Genomic DNA, 9724 nt, shown 5'->3' on the forward strand with positions numbered 1-9724 from the left:
TGTGAACTTAACATACAAATATTTGTATTTGTTTTATTTTGGATAAAATCCCCAAAATTGACCCGAGGACATGGAAGTGCCCATAGCTGCATAATCACCCCTATACAGAAAAAATAACTATGCATATCTAACTCCTTTCATCTGCATTAATCTGAGGACACAGGATAGTATTTCAATGAGATACTTAATTTCAACCAGTGGAGAATGTGAAACGCTTTATTGAAAGAAGTTCATTATCCAGGTGTTATAAATACATAAATGCATTATAATTAAGATAATTGTAATATTATAAATACAAGTTCAATCTGTACTTCAATGCACATATGGTGTGCATTATAAAACGAGGAAGAAAGACGATGTGGGGAGAGAGGTGTAGAAGACAGAAAGGGAAAGAGGTAAGAACAGCGGCAGACAGCATATGATTCATAAATGACAGTGCTACCCTAATTTTCTCTCAGTTCATCACAATTGCGGTGTCTCCTAATCAGCCTTGGGCCCCCAGTTGGCAGGCGAGAGCGGGTGAGGTGGCGATGACGGGACTGGCTTCCTCTGACATCAAAACATACCTGCAGACGAGTGACAGATGGATAGAGAGAGAGCATGATTAAGCCTTGTTTTTTTTATTCTAACACGGTCAGTCATCTTAAATCAGGAGGTAAAATGCAAAACTGACCTTGGATCATTAACTATGGGACTACTACATCTCTGTCTGTATTTCAATGTAAAGCATCTCTGTAATAATACTTCCTGTTGACCCGACCAAGTGACCTCTCACCTATGCTCATGCTGTGCCCTCTGTGTCAGCCAGTTCAGATGCGGGAGGGGTTCACCAATACAGCTGATAAATCCTAGAGGATTTAGGGAGAAGGGGGAGAGGGATGAAGTGGAGAAGAGAGACTGTTATTGTGTGTGTGTGGTCTCACCTGGTGTCCACACTGAGTGGCTACAGAGTACTTTATGCTGAAAAACAGACACATGAGGACAAACAATAGAAGATAGTGTCAATAGAAGATACTGTATGTGACGCAGACACCTATCGGAGTGTACCTGAAACATTTAAATATAGAGGGCTATGTGTCTCACCACTTGGTTATTGCAAGGCTAACCCCCAGGGAAATCATGACTTGGCAACAGGTAGCATAAGATAGTGCAGTGAAAATGACTGTGTTGATGTGGTGTAAATCTGAAAATTAGCAGCTGACATCTTAAGGTTTTTTAAATTAATGCATGTGAGACAGGTTCCATGTACAAGACAGGCAGAGATGGAGCAAAATAATACAGAACAGTTTAATTACCTCTGGTTATGGACACTTTTACAAGCAATAAAACTTCCATGGCCTGTTCCTCACACAGTGAACATCTGGCAATATCTATTTATAAAGTTAGTGAGGGAAATGTAAGTCTCCAGTTTCAGCGATTTTTGCAATTCGTTTCAGTCACTGGTAACAGAGAACTGGAAGGAAAGGCGGCCAAAGGGGGTGTTGGCTTTGAGGATGACCAGTGAGATATACCTGCTGGAGCGTGTGCTACGGGTGGGTGTTGTTATCGTGACCAGTGGGCTGAGATAGGGCGGAGCTTTACCTAGCATAGACTTATAGATGACCTGGAGCCAGTGGGTCTGGCGACGAATATGTAGCGAGGGCCAGCCGACTAGAGCATACAGGTCGCAGTGGTGGGTGGTAAAAGGGGCTTTGGTAACAAAACGGATAGAACTGTGATAGACTGCATCCAGTTTGCTGAGTAGAGTATTGGAAGCGGTTTTGTAGATGACATCGCCGGAGTCGAGGATCGGTAGGATAGTCAGTTTTACTAGGGTAAGTTTGGCAGCGTTAGTGATGGAGGCTTTGTTGTGAAATAGAAAGCCGATTCTAGATTTGATTTTGGATTTGAAACGTTTGAAATGAGTCTGGAAGGAGAGTTTACAGTCTAGCCAGACACCTAGGTATTTGTAGTTGTCCACGTATTCTATGGTCAGAACCATCTAGAGTAGTGATGCTTGTCAAGTGATGCTAGTCAGGCTGGCGGGTGCGGGCAGTGAATGGTTGAAAAGCATGCATTTGGTTTTACTAGCGTTTAAGAGCAGTTGGAGGCCACGGAAGGAGTGATGTATGGCATTGAAGCTCATTTGGAGGTTAGTTAACACAGTGTCCAAAGAAGGGCCAGATGTATATAGAATGTTGTCGTCTGCGTAGAGGTGGATCATGGAATCCCCCGCAGCAAGAGCGACATCGTTGATATATACAGAGAAAAGAGTCGTCCCGAGAATTGAACCCTGTGGTACCCCCATAGAGACTGCCAGAGGTCCGGACAACAGGCCCTCCGATTTGACACACTGAACTCTGTCTGCGAAGTAGTTGGTGAACCAGGCGAGGCAGTCATTTGAGAAACCAAGGCTATTGAGTCTGCCGTTAAGAATACGGTGATTGACAGAGTCGAAAGCCTTGGCCAGGTCGATCAAGGCGGCTGCACAGTACTGTCTTTTATTGATGGAGGTTATGATATCGTTTAGTACCTTGAGAGTGGCTGAGGTGCACCCATGACCAGCTCGGAAACCGGATTGCACAGAGGAGAAGGTATGGTGGGATTCGAAATGGTCAGTGATCTGTTTATTAACTTGGCTTTCGAAGACTTTAGAAAGGCAGGGCAGGATGGATATAGGTCTATAACAGTTTGGGTCTAGAGTGTCACTCCCTTTGAAGAGGGGGATGACCGCGGCAGCGATCCAATCTTTAGGGATCTCGGACGATACGAAAGAGAGGTTGAACAGACTGGTAATAGGGATTGCAACAATGGAGGCGGATAATTTTAGAAAGAGAGGGTCCAGGTTGTCTAGCCCAGCTGATTTGTACAGGTCCAGGTTTTGCAGCTCTTTCAGAACATCGGCTATCTGGATTTGGGTGAAGGAGAAACTGGGGAGGCTCGGCAAGTAGCTGCGGGGGAGAGCTGTTGGCCAGGGTTGGGATAGCTAGGAGGAAAGCATGGCCAGCCACGGCCAGCCGTAGAGAAATGCTTATTGAAATTTTTGATTATCATGGATTTATCGGTGGTGACAGTGTTGCCTAGCCTCAGTGCAGTGGGCAGCTGGGAGGAGGTGCTCTTGTTCTCCATGGACTTTACAGTGTCCCAAAACTTTTTGGAGTTTGAGCTACAGGATGCAAAGTTCTGTTTGAAAAAGCTAGCCTTTGCTTTCCTGACTGACTGTGTGTATTGGTTCCTGACTTCCCTGAACAATTGCAAAACGCAGGGACTATTCGATGCTATTGCAGTCCGCCACAGGATGTTTTTTGCTGGCCAAGAGCAGTCAGGTCTGGAGTGAACCAGGGGCTATATCTGTTCTTAGTTCTAAATTATTTGAAAGGGGCATGCTTATTTAAGATGGTGAGGAAATTACTTTTAAAGAACGACCAGGCATCCTCGACTGACGGGATGAGGTCAACATCCTTCCAGGATACCCGGGTTAGATCGATTAGAAAGGCCTGCTCGCAGAAGTGTTTTAGGGAGCGTTTGACAGTGATGAGGGGTGGTCGTTTGACCGCAGACCCATTACGGATGCAGGCAATGAGGCAGTGATCGCTGAGATCTTGGTTGAAGACAGCAGAGGTGTATTTGGAGGGCAAGTTTGTTAGGATGATATCTATGAGGGTGCCCGTGTTTACGGATTTGGGGTTGTACCTGGTAGCTTCATTGATAATTTGTGTGAGATTGAGGGCATCAAGCTTAGATTGTAGGATGGCCGGGGTGTTAAGCATGTCCCAGTTTAGGTCACCTAGCAGCACTAGCTCTGAAGATAGCTAGGGGGGGGCGATCAATTCATATATGGTGTCCAGGGCACAGCTGGGGGCAGAGGGTGGTCTATAGCAAGTGGCAACAGTGAGAGACTTGTTTCTGGAAAGGTGGATTTTTTAAAGTAGAATTGTTTGGGTACAGACCTGGATAGTAAGACAGAACTCTGCAGGCTATCTCTGCAGTAGATTGCAACTCCGCCCCTTTTGGCAGTTCTATCTTGTCCGAAAGTGTTATATTGTAGTTAGGGATGGAAATTTCAGGGTTTTTGGTGGTCTTCCTAAGCCAGGATTCAGACATGGCTAGGACATCCGGGTTGGCAGAGTGTGCTAAAGCAGTGAATAAAACAAACTTAGGGAGGAGGCTTCTAATGTTAACATGCATGAAACCTAAATCTGTAAATCCTCACCTCGGATGTATCCCTCCGCTGCGGAGTGATACCAATATATTGGAGTGATTCATATAGTGAAGCATAACCTAGTTTAGTTTTAACCTTAGCCCTAGGTATAACCTATTTTAGCCCTAACCCCTAACAATAGGTATAATCTATTTTAGCCGTAACCCTAAATCCTAACCCTAATTCTAGAACACTTTTGGAAGCAATTTTAGTAATAATATCATGTTAGTATATACCATTATAGTACTAGAAGGTAAATAGTACTAAACAAGAGTAAATAGTACTAAATAGTACAAAAAATGTATTTAAATTTTTTACATCAAAACCTATGTAAGCATTTTTGTTATTAGTTTTTTTATTATATTTATTATTGCCAAATGTTATGTTTTATTTTTCAAATGGGGTTTAAACTGGGTGTGACCTAGTAACCTCCATGTGAAAGTCTAGCAATTGGTGTGGAATAGGTATGGTAGGTTTGAGACTGATCTGAGGAATTAATAAGAGAAATACACTTTATTTCTCAGATGCCTCACCAATGTCTTTATGTGAATTAAAAACGTTTAATTGCTAAATATTTCCAATAGATGGCAGCATGGTTGATGAATTAGACAATGAATGTACTAGGAAAATACGTTTACTGACCAGAGGTGACTGAATTAATGTTCAGGCTTATTGATCTTCGTTATTGAAATAGTATTCAAGTATAATTGTAAAACATGAGCATGAAAATATGTAATAATAAACATGAATCATCATTATAGTAATTCACAGTTATCTGTTAAAAATTATGTGTTGGTCCTTCCTCTTGCGTTAACAGTGTGGAAAGGGACAGAAAAAAAGTGCACTCAGGAGTTTTTCTGTGGGGGGGAGGGGGAGAGAGTGGTGTATCCAGAGTGAAAACGGATCTTCTGAGATTTCATTCATGGTCTTAGGCTGTCATCTATTGGAATTATTTAGCAATTGCAATACATTTTTTTGAATCCATGTGTTGAACTGACCATCAGTTTCTATACCTAAGGTCACTGAATAAAGTGTATATCCTTACTGAAGTAGGAATTACTCCGAATTGCAAAATATACAATATTTGTTAGTTCATTTTGTCGCAACCATTAAAATCAATTGACAGCATAACAATGAACAATGCAACAATTGTCCATTTACCTTAAACACCATACATTTTGTTAATTATAAAAATTCACTTTCGTATGATGGGTAGCAATATCTTCCAAAGTAACAACCCCTTAATGAGGCGTTGAAACAATAACATAGTCCTCTCCCGACACTGTTTTGGTAAAAATCTGTCATGGGGCTGGAGAAATGTAACCACTAAAATGTTTAGACAGAGTTACAGATGCAAGGACTGACCGTCCATGGTACAAATATTTTAGTTTTAACCATGTTTTGAGCATTTACAGTCTTTTAAAAACAATAATTACAAACATTGGAGTTAAACAAGCTTGTATTTTGGGTTCTGAAAGAGAATGACAGTTGAACTAAGTTCATGAGGCATTTATAAATTATATAATTTTCTGAATCAGTGGGTAGATATCATTAATTTCTAAGTTCAAAAATTTATGTGGATCCAAAAATGCACCTTTAACATAAACACAGACACTAGACACAGACACTGGAAATTAGATGTATATACAGTACCAGTCAGACATTTCCACCGGTCTAATGTGCAATACTCATTTCTTGGCCCAAGTAAGTCGCTTCTTCTTATTGGTGTCCTTTAGTAGTGGTTTCTTTGCAACAAGTTGACCATGAAGGCCTGATTAACGCAGTCTCCTCTGAACAGTTGATGATGAGATGTGTCTGTTACTTGAACTATGTGAAGCATTTATTTAGGCTGCAATCTGAGGCTGGTACTGTAACTCTAATGACGTTAGAGGTTCTTCCTTTCCTGTGGCGGTCCTCATGACAGCCAGTTTCATCATAGCGCTTGATGGTTTTTGCGACTGCACTTGAAGAAACTTGACATTTTCCGTATTGACTGACCTTCATGTCTTAAAGTAATGTTGGACTGTCATTTCTCTTTGCATATTTGAACTGTTCTTGCCATAATATGGACTTGGTATTTTACCAAATAGGGCTATCTTCTGTATACCACTCCTACCTTGTCACAAAACAACTGATTGGCTCAAACGCATTAAGAAGGAAAGAAATGCCACAAATTAACTTTTAGCAAGGCACACCGGTTCATTCCTCATGAAGCTGGTTGAGAGAATGCCAAGTGTGTGCAAAGCTGTCATCAAGGCAAAGGGTGGCTCCTTTGAAGAATCTCACATATTTTGATTTTTTTTAACCCTTTTGGGTTACTACATGATTCCATATGTGTTATTACATAGTTTTGATGTCTTCACTATCATTCTACAATGTAGAAAATAGTACAAATAAAGAAAAACACTGGAATGGTTAGGTGTGACCAAACTTTTGACTGGTACTGTATATATTTACAAAAATATATATGGGGATTGGAAACAATTACATTAATGGAAGATACAGATTATGACCTTGTGATAGCTATTATTGAATCTGATGCAGCGGAGAAGAAACTAAACACTAGTTTAGTTTAGTGTAGTTATTGCTATTGCAAACCACAAATGTAGAACACAAAGAAGACAAACGGTAGCAGATAAATAGTAAGCTGGTTAAATAAAAGACTGCGCTTTTTAGACATCCCTATTTCCCCAACATAATGGCAATGTCTGTATTTCACCAAATAGCTCAAAATGTATATATTTTTATGTTTTAAGTTCTACACCATTTCAATAAGGATAATATATTATATCTAAAGATGTAATAGTATGCTGTGATCAATTGCTGGTAGTTAAAATAAAAGTATTTTTTATTAAAAGCCAACTGACATTTACTCCTGAGGTGCTGACTTGCTACACCCTCGATAACTTCTGTGATTATTATTATTTGACCATGCTGGTCATTTATGAACATTTGAACATCTTGGCCATGTTCTGTTATAATCTCCACCCGGCACAGCCAGAAGAGGACTGGCCACCCCTCATAGCCTGGTTCCTCTCTAGGTTTCTTCCTAGGTTTTGGCCTTTCTAGGGAGTTTTTCCTAGCCACCGTGCTTCTACACCTGCATTGCTTGCTGTTTGGGGTTTTAGGCTGGGTTTCTGTACAGCGCTTCGAGATATTAGCTGATGTACGAAGGGCTATATAAAATACATTTGATTTTATTTGATTATGGAACTCTTGAGGTCGTCCCATTGTTTCCTATAGGGGAAATAGGGGTATGACTGTCTTCTTCACCAAATATCTCACAATGTCACGTCCTGACCTTAGTTCCGTTTTTGTGCCTCTATTTTAGTTTGGTCAGGGCGTGAGTTAGGGTGGGCAGTCTATGTTCTTTTTTCTAGGTTGTTGTTTTTCTATGTGTTTGGCCTGGTGTGGTTCCCAATCAGAGGCAGCTGTTTATCGTTGTCTCTGATTGGGAGCCATATTTAGGTAGCCTGTTTTCCATTGTGTGTGGTGGGTGACTGTTTTCCGTTTTAGTGTTTTCACCATTCGGGACTGTTTCGGTTTTCATTTTTGTCACGACTCCGACCGAGGCAGGCTCTCCTTCCCGTTCGGGTGGCGCTCGGCGGTCGTCGTCACCGGCCTATTAGCTGCCACTGATTCTTTTCTCCCCCTCCTTATGTGTTTATTGGTTACACCTGTTTTGTGTTTGTTCTAATTAGTTGGGCTTTATTAGTCAGCCGGCCCGCCCGTTTCTTTGTGTGCATTCCCCCCGAGTATGCCGATTTGGCAATCGCTTTCAGTAAAAAGAAAGCGACTAAATTACCACCTCATCGATTGTGCGATAGATCTCCAGGTAAACGCTGCGCTTCCCAAGAGTCACGTGTACCCATTGTCCCACGAGGCGACGTTGGCTATGTCACTGAGTCTCTGGGACAGGGGTACATTCGGTCCTCCATCTCACCCGTCTCCTCGAGTTTCTTTTTTGTGAAGAAAAAGGAGGGAGGTTTGCGTCCGTGTATTGATTATAGAGGTCTAAATGCCATCACAGTGGGGTTTAGTTACCCACTAACTCTCATCGCTACGGCAGTGGAATCATTTTACGGAGCGCAGTTCTTCACAAAACTGGATCTCAGGAGCGTGTATAGTCTGGTGCGTATTCGGAAGGGAGACGAGTGGAAAACTGCATTTAGTACCACATCGGGCCATTATGAGTACTGCGTCATGCCGTATGGGTTAAAAAATGCTCCAGCCATTTTCCAATCCTTTGTAGACGACATTCTCAGGGACCTGCACGGGCAGGGAGTGGTTGTTTATATCGATGACATTCTGATCTACTCAGCCACTCACGCAGCGCATGTGTCTCTGGTACGCAAGGTGCTTGGTAGACTGCTGGAGCATGACCTATATGTCAAGGCTGAGAAGTGTGTGTTCTCCAAACGAGCCGTCTCCTTTCTGGGTTATCGCATTTCCACCTCGGGGGAGGTGATGGAGGGTGACCGCATTAAGGCTGTGCGTAATTGGCCGACTCCGACCACGGTAAAAGAGGTGCAGCGGTTTTTGGGTTTTGCCAACTACTACCAGAGGTTTATCCGGGGTTTTGGCCAGGTAGCAGCTCCCATTACCTCACTGCTGAAGGGGGGTCCGGTGCGGTTGCAGTGGTCAGCAAAAGCGGACGGAGCTTTCAACAGGTTGAAGGCGCTGTTCAAGGATCCGGACCCCTCTCTAGCATTCATAGTGGAGGTGGACGCGTCCCAGGCTGGGGTGGGTGCCGTGCTATCACAGCGCTCGGGTACGCCACCAAAACTCCACCCCTACGCTTTCTTCTCGAGGAAGCTCAGCCCAGCGGAGCTTAACTATGATGTGGGGGACCGGGAGTTGTTAGCGGTGGTCAGTGCTCTGAAGGTGTGGAGACACTGGCTTGAGGGGGCTAAGCACCCCTTTCTCATCTGGACCGACCACCAGAATCTGGAGTATATTCGGGCAGCTAGGAGACTGAACCCACGTCAGGCAAGGTGGGCCATGTTCTTCACCCGATTCCGGTTTACGTTATCGTATAGACCGGGCTCCCAGAACGTAACGGCGGACGCACTGTCCTGCTTTTACGACACGGAGGATCGGTCCACCGAACCTACTCCCATCCTTCCCGCCTCGAGGCTGATAGCACCAGTGGTGTGGGAGGTGGACTCGGACATCGAGCGGGCGTTACGGGCGGAACCCGCTCCTCCTCAGTGTCCGGCGGGGCGGAAGCACGTGCCGCTTGGTGTTCGGGACAAATTGATTTGGTGGGCTCACGTCCTACCCTCCTCGGGTCACCCTGGGGTGGCGAGGACAGTGGGGAGCCTTCGGGGGAGGTATTGGTGGCCTACCTTGGCTAGGGACGTTAGGGTTTATGTCTCCTCCTGTTCGATATGCGCCCAGAGTAAGGCTCCTAGGCACCTTCCTAGAGGGAAGTTACAACCCCTCCCCGTTCCACAACGGCCTTGGTCGCATCTATCCGTAGATTTCCTGACCGATCTTCCCCCGTCTCAGGGGAACACTACGGTTCTGGTGATTGTGGATCGG

General features: G+C 43.8%; 1 long non-coding RNA gene across 1 annotated transcript; it reads right to left on the minus strand.

The window, feature by feature from the left end:
• Nucleotides 1-202: 202 nt before the first annotated feature.
• On the minus strand, nucleotides 203-6231 carry LOC139549355 (uncharacterized). Its single transcript, XR_011669868.1, has 3 exons — nucleotides 5834-6231; nucleotides 776-848; nucleotides 203-566 (listed from the first exon to the last, which is right to left on the minus strand). It is a non-coding gene; the product is annotated as an uncharacterized lncRNA (long non-coding RNA).
• Nucleotides 6232-9724: the final 3493 nt, after the last annotated feature.

This window comes from Salvelinus alpinus, chromosome 22, assembly GCF_045679555.1.
Source record: "Salvelinus alpinus chromosome 22, SLU_Salpinus.1, whole genome shotgun sequence".
Classification (NCBI taxonomy): domain Eukaryota; kingdom Metazoa; phylum Chordata; class Actinopteri; order Salmoniformes; family Salmonidae; genus Salvelinus; species Salvelinus alpinus.